Source organism: Pogona vitticeps, chromosome 5, assembly GCF_051106095.1.
Source record: "Pogona vitticeps strain Pit_001003342236 chromosome 5, PviZW2.1, whole genome shotgun sequence".
NCBI classification, from domain to species: Eukaryota; Metazoa; Chordata; class Lepidosauria; order Squamata; family Agamidae; genus Pogona; species Pogona vitticeps.
Genome location: NC_135787.1, coordinates 85,017,594 through 85,030,398, shown reverse-complemented (window position 1 = coordinate 85,030,398; position 12,805 = coordinate 85,017,594). Strand labels below are relative to the sequence as shown.

Sequence of the window (12,805 nt, the reverse complement as noted above, 5' to 3'; positions counted from 1 at the left end):
ATGTGGACCGAGAACTCCCAGAAGTACAAGCTGGATCTCGAAGGGGCAGAGGAACTAGAGACCAAATTGCTAACATGTGCTGGATTATGGAGAGAGCCAGAGAGTTCCAGAAAAACATCTACTTCTGCTTCATTGACAATGCAAAAGCCTTTGACTGGGTGGACCACAGCAAACTATGGCAAGTCCTTAAAGAAATGGGAGTGCCTGATCACCTTATCTATCTTCTGAAAAACCTATACATGGGACAGGAAGCAACAGTTAGAACTGGATATGGAACAACTGATTGGTTCAAAATTGGGAAAGAAATACGACAAAGCTGTATATTGTCCCCCGGCTTAATTCAGTCTTCAAATTTTTCTCACTGGTACCATCTACTGAAAACAAAACACTCAATGATGCAATACTTACATACATTGACTTTTGCCTCCTTGAGAACCGCATTCACAGAACTCCGCTTCCAAACCATGCCAACCGGTGTCTTAGACGGCAGGTATATGAATGTCCCTAAACATCTAAGGCTATATATTTACGGAGCAGGTGAGATAGAGGATGTTGTCCACTAGTTACTAAACTGTCATTTCTATCAAAACCCCAGAGGAAAGTTCCTGGGTAAAATTTTGGCTGCTCTACGAGAGGAAAGCCCTCAGATAAAGGTGGTCAGGTTACTTTTGGACTTTGACCCTTATGTTACATACAGAACAGCGCTGTTTGCAAAAGCACCCAGAAATATTCGAGTCAATTTCCTGAAAGCCATGACGATCAATTGTGCAGGGGACTCCCAGATATGAAGGGTCTTTTATTATTTTATATGTCTGTGATTTTATCATGATTTTATTTGATCTGATTTGTATTGTAAACAATTGTGATGGCTTTTAGCTAATACAATAAACTTGAACTTGGACTTAATGAGGGTGAAAGAGGAGAGTGCAAAAAATGATCTGAAGCTCAACATAAAAAAACCTAAGATCATGGCCATTGGTCCCATCACCTCCTGGGAAATAGAAGGGGAAGAGATGGAGGCAATGACAGATTTTACTTTCTTGGGTTCCATGATCACTGCAGATGGTGACAGCAGCCACGAAATTAAAAGACGCCTGCTTCTTGGGAGGAAAGCAATGACAAACCTTGCCAGCATCTTAAAAAGCAGGGACCTCAGCTTGCCAACAAAAGTCCGCATAGCCAAAGCTATGGTTTTTCCTGTAGTGATGTATGGAAGTGAGAGCTGGACCATAAAGAAAGCTGACCACTGAAGAATTGATGCTTTTGAATTGTGATGCTGGAGGAGACTCGTGAGAGTCCCCTCGACTGCAAGGAGAACAAACCTATCTGTTTTGAAAGAAATCAACCCTGAGTGATCACTGGAAGGACAGATCCTGAAGCTGAGGCTCCAATACTTTGGCCATCTCATGAGAAGACTCCCGGGAAATGACCCTGATGTTGGGAAAGTGTGAAGGGAAGAGGAGAAGGGGACAACAGAGGACGAGATGGTAGGACAATGTCATCGAAGCTACCTACATGAATTTGACCCAACTCCGGGAGGCAGTGGAAGACAGGAGGGCATGGCGTGCTCTGGTCCATGGGGTCACAAAGAGTCAGACACGACTAAACAACTAAATAACAACAACAACATCTTTAAACAGCACTAAGTGTTCATTCCAAAGAAACTCACTGCTCTCTTTTAGCACTGTTTTTAAATACAGATTAACTTTACAAATCCAGTTGGCAAGGAACTCTCATAATGCTGTGGTAGTCATCCTTAATTACCCGCAATCAAGTCAGAGCCTTTTATTTATAAAGTGGAAAGTAAGAAGTTGTATAAGGAACTTGTTACCTATATTGACCATTACAGGAAGTAATCTACTAGTACTGGTACCAGATCGATTCATTGGGAGGAGCCAATGAGAAGACAGACTGGATACGTAATGTTTGTTGGAGCAACAAAATGAGAGAGAAGAAACCATCTGGGTGAATCACAAACAAGGAACTTGTTCTGTGTTACAATGCCTGGTGAAATCGAAATATTTGTAGAAGGTAGTCTGTTCTCAGGAAGTCCAACTTTATGTTACTTTAGAGCCACAAGCTGGGGCAGGGGAAGGAGATTTCAATGAGATATAATGACAACAAGGTTTCGTTATTTCGGCATTTGTGCCAGCAGGTTCAGAAACAATTCTAATTTGCGGGAAGTGTTCAAAAACAGCACTCAAGTTTATTTTAAGAATGTTCAGGGTGTGACTACACAACAGGGAAAATATGGATACATCTGCTGTGAACCACAGTTTTTCCAACTGTATTCCTCCTGATTTCCATGGGTGAAATACAGAAAAAAAATTCTCACAGAAGATAGAGATAAGTTTCTCTTCACTTCAGTTGTGGACTATCAGCACCTTTGATCCGACAAGATGCTAACTGGCCATTTCCATGTCTTTTTTTAAAGTTATATTTCCAAAGCCATTTAGCAATAATTTATTTCAGTGCTGAATGTAAAGCTTTTTAAAAACAAAAAACCCAGCCTAGATACAAAAGACACTTGGGTTGGGGAAACGGATATCCTTGCAAGCACCCTTTTCAATCAGATCAAGCAATCACAAGGAGCAGAAAGCAGAGAAAAGCTATGCACGTGCTGAGCAAAATTCAAGCCATCATTGAACTTTTTTAAAAAATCCACACTAAAAAGAAATAATTCCCTACTGGGCTTCCCTATACATAGCTCTGCACTATGTAGTCACTGACTTTTCTATCTGTGCCAGATCTGATGCAATCTGCACAATAAAAATCCAATATATTGTATTTTTCCATGTATAAGATGCTCCCTCTGTATAATTTTTAACCCAAAATTTCTTTCTTTGTAAGAAAGTGGAGGGGGAAGGCAGGGATCAAAGCGCTTTGATTCCTGCTTTCCCCTTCTTTGGGAAGAAAGTGCTTTCCCGTTCCACTTTCTTTGCAAAAAGCTGCTTTCCCCCTCTACTTTTTGCAAAGGAAGTGGAGGGGGTGCTTTCCCCCTCTACTTTCTTTGCCAAATGTGGAGGGGGAAAGCAGGGATCAAAGCACTTTGATCCCTCCCCCCCTCCTTACTACTGTGTATAAAACAACCCTCATTTTTTCCCTCTAATTATTTTAGGAAAAAGTGTTCTTTTATACATTGAGTAATATGGTAGATACCCTTCAATTTTGTTTAACTGCATCCCAGACTTTCTTATTTTATATACTCACTGAACAATTATATCGAGCAATTTGCTAACTGCAATTTGTTTTACTTAAGATGCATTCTTTTACTTGTATCTCATCAGTACTTTCCATGAAGGTCTATATGCAAGCAACATACATAACATGAATATACTTAAATCAGTAGGGTGACATTCTTCAAAAACTACATTTCAAGATTAGAGCATCAAAGTAGCCCACAGCATACCATGTTCTTCCTAAACACAACGTGAGAGCAAAAAACTAGGTGATATATTCCACATACCTACTTCTCCTGTCTGGTCTCATCCTGTCTGTGAAGAATAGATTTTAAAATGAAATAAAAGGGAGTCATGTGGTCAATGCATTTGTAGATTTTACAAGTGTCAGCAAAAGAAAATAAAGACACTAATCTTCCCATGCAACCTTTGCTATTTCTCATCCTCTGATCAAACAAACTTAATATGCCCCTGGATTCAAGTACATAGTTTTAAAGTACTATTGTAAGTTACCTGTTACGAAGCAATGCTGAAGGTAGCCATGCAAAAGCCATAGAACTTAGAAACCCTACACCATGAGTGCTACATGCAACTTAAGTTATTGGTCTTTTACACATACAAAAAATCACTCAATTATAAATTAAAAACTCTTGCTGAATAACATAATGACAGTGTATGTAGCATCCTCAAATATAGGACATTTTGAAAAACATGAAATATTCCATGATTTAGGAGTCTTCTATTATGAGGAAGCATGCAGTTGTGTTGGCACATGGGTATGTGCAAGGTAAACAATTATATGCTACTTAGATATGTAGGCTGTGAGCAGGCTACCATAATGATTATGAAATAGAACACTCTTCTTCGATAATACATAGAACACTCTTCTGTTTTCTCTAGACTTCTTTGAAACATCATCAGTGGTTCTCCGCCTGCTTTTAAAAGTTAAGGATCCTTAAACCTGAACTAGTTCATTTTTCAGATTTGAAGGTCATTTACCTGTATTTTTCTGTGTATAAGACGCCCCATGTATAAGACCCCACTTTTCTAACCCAAAATTAAAACATCAATATTTTAATTATAAAACAGAACACTTTATTTAGTAATTATGTAACATTTACATATCAGTACTGTCATATTATGCATCACACTTTAATTTTATTCAGCCTCTTGGCTCAGAACGCTGGGACATTAGGAGTCCCTGTTGCATCTGAGCACTGTTGCAATTGGTTTGTTCAGCTTCATCTGATGTCAGTTAAGGATTGTGACTGGATGAAGCTAAGTCTCCTGACCGTAAGAAGCTAAGCCTCCTGATTGGAGGCAACTAAGCGCCAGGATTGAAGGAGGTCTGCAGAGGCAAGGTATGGGCCATTTTGTTCTCAGCTTACTTCTGTGTATAAGATTTTAGGAAAAAGTAGTGTCTTATACACGGAAAAATACAGCAATCAATCTGCTTGTCCAGAATCCTAAAAGGGTATATATCATAATCTCTGAAATAGGTTAACTTGAAATTTGGTTTCCAAATATTATTTTAAGAGATTAAAGGGCAGCTAACAACAGCTACTTGGCTGTCTTCTATAGGGAGAAGCCTACGACAGTTCTTGTAGGAGATTGTCTCTCTTCTGCTGACTCAGTGAAGTTAGACATTCGTAGCTTTTTTTAAAAAAGGAACCTTGGAAGGTCACTCTACACAGGTTCAGTTAGCAGGCAGGTACACACATCACCAAGTTACCTCAATGTGCAGCTTTGAAAGAGGGAATCTCTTCAGATATAATGTAAGGATATTTCCTCATTTGGAAAGGTTATCACATTTTTTTCTTGAGCAAATATTACAAAGTTGTTTAGAGTAGTAGAGATTTCTCCTTTCAGAAATTGGCCCAAACATCTTTAAGATAAGGGCAGACACCTCAATTTCATTATCAAGGATTACCTGAAGAAAGAAAAGGAGCAAATGCATTAAGATACCAGTGGCCATTATTACTCTTACTGAACCACTATTTCTGAATATACAGTTTAGGGACATAATTTTCCACTGTTTCCTTCTTGCAGGTGAGAATGAAATATTTTGAATGTTTCCTCATAGATGCATGAGATTACAAGAATTTGTATACATTTTTTGTGCTTCAGGACCTTTTGGGGGGAAGAAATCACAGAAGTGGGTTTCTTTGAACTAATATAATTTAATACAAAACAACTTGCTCGCAAAACATAAAATTCCAATCAAAATACGTTTTCTGTATAAACTATATTTCTGCATAAACTCTAGTTTCTCTTCAGACTGTATACATCTTTCGCCTTTTGCTAAAGATTTATGTGTAGAGGAACACTGATGAGTTTAGAACTAATTTTTTTACTTTTGAAGAGCCTCATGGTGTAATGGTTGAACTGCAGTATTGCAACCAAAACACTGCTCACAGTCATCATTCGATACCAATGGATCTGACAGCCGGCTCAAGGTTGACTCAGGCTTCCAACCTTCAGAGGTCAGTAAAATGAGTACCCAACTCGCAGTGGGTGGAAGTGGGGAAGGAATGTGTAGGCTGTGTAATTTTAAAAATTGTAAATTGCCCAGAGAGTGTTTTAAGCACTATGGAGCAGTATACAAAAAGCACACTTGGTTTTGTTTTAATTATTTCTTTCTTGCTGCTAATGCCGATAAAACAAAGTACTGCTCTTTTTGCTTCTCCTAGGAGAAAAGAAAATCTCAGGGAGCTTTACTTTATTCAACAGTGTCTTGTGGTTGTTGTAGGTTTTCCGGGCTGTTTGGCACTGTTCTGAAGGTTTTTCTTCCTAATGTTTCACCAGTCTCTGTGGCCGGCATCTTCAGATGACAGGAGTTAGAATTCTGCCTGTGTTCTGGTGTAGTGTAGTTGAGTATTTGTAGCTGTGGGATCAAAGGGTCTTGTGTTTCAAGCTACTAGGGATGCATTATTGCTGTTAAAAGGAATGGCCGAAACAAAAACACAAAAGAGGTTTTTACTTTAGTTTTCATGTTCTTTCATTTATTCCTGAAAGAGAGGGTCTTAAACATAAACACTTCATGTTGACACAAAAGTTTCCTGGTTTTGTTCATTTCCCTCTTTTGTTTACCCTTTCTTTCACCTCTTGTCAGTCAAATCATACGTGAAATTTGTCATCGAACAGCATAAATTAATAAAACAATGTGTCATGATGGTTCTGAGCACCCCCTCCTTTAAAAGTCAAAAGATTTCATCAAGGACATCTCTACAAGATGCCCATTTTCGCTCACTACTAGCAAAATGTGAGCATTTATTACATCCTTACAACAGCGCGGATACACTCACCAATTATGAGCACTACACTGACATAATCAAAATCTGAAATGAAAAAGATGTAAGAGTGCATATTTAATACACGCAAGAAGACAGAATCTTTTAAAGAAAAAATCTAGATTAACATCATGAAAGTAGTACTGGATGTAATGCAATGGCTGTAACTGGATTATGAACCAGAATCTCACCATCTGAATCGTCCTTCATAAATTCACCACGCAGTACAGGTCAGAAAACTGTGTTACAAATATTATAGTGAAGTGCACTGAACATTTTAAAGGACTGTAGAAAAAATCATTATTGCTATTGCATCGAAATGTATTAAATTTCATTCACACAATGTACAGTACTTTCAAGTAGAGTGGCGCCTTGATTTACAACCTTAATCTGTTCCAGAAGATGGACATAACTCGAAATGGTCATTAAGTCAAAGCATCATTGCATTGCATTGGAATGTGATTAATCCATTCTGGCCAAAAAAACACCCCAAAATAATAATAATAATAAAGCACACAGCAGCCCCGTCGGAAGGCGCTGGGGCTTTAAAAGAAAACAAAAATAAACAAAAATAAACAGCACAGCAAGCCCATCGGAAGGCACTGGGGCTGAAAAAATAAACATACCAAAACACACAGACTAAAAATCACAGCACAGAAACATAACACCACACCCCCAGTGTCATGTTCCTAGGGGGTTTCAAAAGGCAAAAGTCCAGTAAGCCAGTCTAATATCAGAAGTCCAGAAGATGCAAAGCAGATACCAAAATGCCAAAGCCAAAACACAAACCATAGTCAGAAGTCAGAGTTCAAAGCCAAGGGTCCAGAGAACAAAGTCCAAGATAAGCAGAAAAGTGGATACAAACCCGAATGTTTACTTATTTCTGCAAATTTCCAAGCCTCTGGGTGCAGATTTTATAGCAGCAGCAGTCATCTAAACACTTCATCCTTCTAAAACTCAGGGCTGGTTGACCTGATGTTCCTATGGGAAGCATTCATGAAAGCCTCTGATCTTCGTGTCATGAGTCCTTGCCGAAGCTTATTCCCTCACTCTGGCTACTAGGGGAGGAGAATCTGATGGTGATTCAGCTGTCTGTGATTCTGACTGCCCAGCATTTTCCTCAGGTGTAATTAACCCTTCACATTGCAGATCTTCTTTGGCTGAACGCATGACACCCAGCCCAAACCCACCCTGCAAAACCCTGTGAATGTACTTACGCAGAACCAGAAAGCAGCACCAGGCAGTCCCAAGCCTCCTCCGATGCACACACTATAACCGTTGGGGCAAAAGAGCTATTTCTTTAATCCATATTTGTTTCATAGCATGGCTTGTCCATCTCCATTTTAATGATGCTATCAGTTCTTTTAAATGTATTATTTTTTCCTTCGTTGAATATCTCTATTTCTTATTTTCTACTTTGGCATTTAAGGATTTTACTTTGTTTACCAAAAGCAAGTCTTAGTCATCAGCCCACTTCTGTTTTCTTATGAGATTTCCCACACTGTATTACCTTCCCCAGACAAATACGTTTTGGTACATATTTTACATGATACTCCTTGTGACGGACAGGTCAGGAACCACTCCTGTCCATCACAATGGAACCCTGATTCAGGAGCCAATGGCTGTACAGAAAAGGCAGGACTAGGGATATATAAGAGAATGGATGCAGTTAAAGAACAGTTAGAGTCTGAGTTTTGGAGTTAGGTAGCAGTTAGAGAGGATTTTAGTTAGAGAGTTAGGGATGAGTTAGGGACTGCAGTTAGAGAGATGCAGTTTTGGCAGTTAGGACCAGTCTGATGTTAGAGAAGAATAGAAAGATAGAGAATAAGATGTGAAATGAATAAATACGTGGATTAACATGATTCTATCTAAGCAAATATAAATGTTATAAAAGTACAAGTGGTTACATGAATAAAATAAGACCATCCATGATTTACTTTATATGATTTACTTATGAACACTGTAATAAACATTGTTTAATTGAATAACACTGACTGATTGAAGAGTCCTATTTGATATAGTGAGGAATATCTTCTCTGGCGGCAGCGGAAAAGAATTGAAAAATAAATGTCACACCCGAAAGTGAACCTGGGTTGTGTGGAGAAACAAACAGGGGAACGGGTTTGTGACACTCCTCAATCATGACATTCCTATTTTCCTCTTGTTGGTTGCTTATAATTTTAAACCACCATTCTCTGATTCAATTTTCAATTCCTCCAGCATACTTTGTAAATCATTAAATACAGTGGTGCCTTGACTTACGACCATAATCCGTTCCAGAAGATGGACATAACTCGAAATGGTCGTAAGTTGAAGCACTATTTCCCATAGGAATGCACTGAAATGCATTTAATCCTTTCCGGCCGAAGAAAAAAATCACTAAAAAAAGTCACTGCAAGACTCATTGGAAACGCGATTAATCCCTTACGGCCAAAGCGGGGGGGGGAGCAATCAAGCATGCAGAACCCATTGGAAACGCACAGAAAACAAATGGTAAAGGTAAAGGTTCCCCTTGGCAATTTTTGTCCAGTCGTGTTCGACTCTAGGGGGCGGTGCTCATCCCCGTTTCCAAGCCATAGAGCCAGCGTTTGTCCAAAGACAATCTTCTGTGGTCACATGGCCAGTGCGACTTAGACACGGAACGCTGTTACCTTCCCACCGAGGTGGTCCCTATTTATCTATTTGCATTTGCATGCTTCCGAACCACTAGGTTGGTGGGAGCTGGGACAAGCGACGGGAGCTCACTCCGTTGCGTGGATTCGATCTTACGACTGCTTGGTCTTCTGACCCTGCAGTACAGGCTTCTGTGGTTTATCCTGCAGCGCCACCACGTCAGATCAGAAATGCACAGAGAACAAAGGGGGCAGGTAGGAAATGCAAAAGAAACAAGGGAAAAAACAAGGGAAGCTTGCAGGACCCATTGGAAATCGGGGGGAAACCCAAAAAGCAACCACTCCCCCCAAGACCCATTAGAAATGGGGGGAGCAAAAAAAACAAACAACCCCCCAAGAAACATAACCCCCCAACTCAAAACCACGCTGCAAAAACACCCAGAACAGTTTTTAAAAAGCAGAAAACAGCACCGTACCTTACCAGGCAGCCTGAAGCCTCCCTGCAAACACACAAACACACACTCTCAGAAGCAGAAGGAGGCAGTCCCAAGCCTCCTCCGATGCACACTCTCTAACCGCTGGTGCAAAAGAGCTACAAAGAAGCAGCCTCGTCGCCACCTACAGTTAGAAATTTGAATTTCCTGCCTTTCTTTCCCTGCCTTTTTCTGTTTGTAAGTGGAAGCTCTGGTTTCAAGTAAAAGCAAAATTTTGCAGCCAGTTATGGTCATAACTCAAAATGGTCGTAAGCAAGGATATTCGTAAGTCGGAACACCACTGTATATCTATTGTAACTACAACAGTGCAGCTCAGACATTCCTTTTATGTTTTCAATACTATAAACAGTTATAAGATGTTCTGGACTCATCAATACCACTTGTCTCACTCAATATTTCACTAGTATTTCCTTTGTATTTTTTTTAATTGAACAAGCATTGTGGCTTGTTTATTGATTGTGTTAGCTGTTTGTATCTGTAGTCTATTCTAGTATTCTGTGGTGTATTTTTGCCATGGGGAAGCTTTTAAGAGCCTTGGGGCAAGGGAGAGAGCCAGCAATGATTTTTTTTTTTTTACTTTTTATAGCCTTCCTTTAAGGAGTGGTTTTACCAGTTCCATTCCCCCAGTGAGTTTCCATGGCTGAGCCAGAGTCCTAGTTCATCATTCTATCCACTACACCGCACTACAACCATTTTTTAAAAAAGCAAACATAAAAAAATGAACATTTTACATTGTCTCCAAAATACAGTCCGTCCCAAAATCAAGCTAATGGGGGAGAGATTTCTAGAACATCAGATGAACTGTTGGATAGCACAGTGCTTTAGTTATCTGACTATAGAGCCAGATTTTGAGGGTTTGATTCCTCGTTGTGCCTCCTTGGTAGGGGCTGGACTTGATGATACATTATGAAAAAAGTGTGGCTGAGAGATTTCTAAATATTTGCACACATCTATAATGCCATTTAATACCTATGAAAAATGCCAGAGATAAGATTGTTTCAGTGATGATTGTTTGGGAAAGGTGTGAGTATACAAGTTTTTTATCATAGAGATATGGTAACACAGATGTATTCAAAACTAGCTCTCCTTGGAGATCTCACTCTTTCACAACAAACGCTTTGCATTAACAGCTCACAGATTTCCAGTCCTGTCAATATATATTTATTGTTTAAATAGTCCTATTGTTTAAAATAGGACTATAAAAAAACCATGTATTGACAGGACTGGAAACCCACGAGCTGCTTATGCAAAGCTCTCCTTATTTTAGTGAGCCTTGCCTGCTTTCTATGGGTTGTGAGAGAAGCTGTACCCTCCTATATGATTTGCAAATCTCTGTATATACATAGCTTTCATCCCAGATATCTACCAGGTAGCTGCAAGTGCATTTAGGTCCTGCATGAAACACTGAGCCCTCCAGCAGAATATTTCCGGAGGCTCCAAAGCACTGCAGCAAACCATATGGAAAGAAATTATACTCCATATGGGTGTTGATGATGACACAACTGAAGAGATGGGCTATTTCAGAAGCAATGGGTAACAACTTTGCATAAATGACCTACAGTTGCTGACTAGTCCATTGAATTTTTAAAACTAGCTGCCATTACTTCTGTGAACCTCCACATCAGACTCGCTCAGCAGGAGACAGAAACCGGGGGGGGGGGGGGAGTGCATAAAGCACCACACAAAGATTAGGACAGTCATTAAAAAAATGTGAGAATGGGAAGATATTAGCCCTGCCCCTACAAACCTATAGCCACTCTGTTCACACAAAAATGGTAGGTCTGAATAAAGAAAACTAAGGCTGTCTACATGAACCAGAGCATGGGATTATCAAGATTTTAGCTCAGTGTGGAGAGCCTTAATGAGCAGAGGAGTCTCCCATCTTCAGAACTCTTCCTTTCATATTATCAAAGCAACTATGGGTGGGTGGGGGCAATACAACCTTCTGCATATGTTGATTAAACACTCAGCCATGATGACTTAATAGGGTTAATATTCTTGCTTCCTGTATGTGTGCATATATGATGAAAGGTAAAGTGTTAATTCCTCAATTTTACTGTACACATATAATCTGACATGGGTTACAATCCCTGCTTTCTGATTGTTGCACAGATGCAGGCTGGACAGAGTAAGTGTTCTGTGATAACTTGGTATAATGTGTGAATACTGTATTAGTGCCTTCTGCAAAGAAAATAATAAGCACAGCCAATACTTGCATTAGTTCATTCATTCTCCTTTTATAGGTAGCTTTCCTCCAAGGAGATCAAGATGTACCATATTTCTCCGTTTATAACACGCGCCCCCTTTTCTAACCCTAAAATTAAGAAAACATAGCTTTGACTATTCAGCCTTTGGGCTCAGAATGTCAGACATTATGTTTGAGCCTACAGGCTCCACCTCCAACAAGGTGTGTTCCAAGGTGTGTACAGTATCAGCTGACGTCAGTTCCATGAGGCTCGTGATTGGAGGAAGCTAAGTCTTCTGACTGTAGGAAGCTAAGCTTTGTGATCGAAGGAAGCCTCTTTACAGAGGTAAGGTATGTGCCATTCTGTCCTCTCCTCAGCTTGCTTCCATGTATAAGATGACCCTCAATTTTTAGTCTAAAGATTTTAGGGAAAAGTAACATCTTATTCAAGGAAAAATACGGTACCTGCTTCTTCCTCCATATGATCACCACAACAAGCCTGGAAGGTAGCATAGCCTGACAGGTATTGACACCTGGCATTCTTCATGGTTGTGTGGAGGTATAATCTTGGCTCTCTCAAAAACTCTAACTACTACACAATGCTAGAAAAGGAGAACATTAACTATGGGCTCTGCAGAGGAGCAAAAGATTTCTGGTGTTTTATTTTAAGAGTAGGCAGACCAAGGCTACTTATTCCTGACATATATCATCACACACACTATGAAAGCAAAACAGAGACAGGAGGGGGAAAAGTCTTAAATTAGACTTGGCTGTGATCTTTCATCATCATTCCATAATGGTGTTGCTGTAAATTAATGCTAAGTGGGATGGGTCAGGAGGGAGACCACATGCCTGGGTTAAGTTGCAGCATTTAATAGCAATTAGTGCCTATGTGAAAAGTAAAAATAGACACAATTTAAAAAAATGAATACTTTGGAAATGAAATCATGAGGGAGCACACAAAAATGCAGACATTTAACCAATTAGCATTTGTCTAAGTAAATATTTTATTCCCAATACAAGGGCTTGGAGGAAACATATACTG

At 39.6% G+C, this 12,805-nt stretch overlaps 1 protein-coding gene and 1 non-coding gene across 6 annotated transcripts in view; one reads left to right on the top strand and one right to left on the bottom strand.

Annotated features, from left to right (window-relative positions):
• PPARGC1A (PPARG coactivator 1 alpha) overlaps positions 1-12,805 on the bottom strand; it is a 913,403-nt gene that overhangs the window by 93,325 nt on the left and 807,273 nt on the right. The window lies entirely within an intron of this gene.
• Positions 5,437-5,552, top strand: LOC140707912 (U5 spliceosomal RNA). The gene has a single exon (XR_012088045.1). It is a non-coding gene; the product is annotated as a U5 spliceosomal RNA (small nuclear RNA).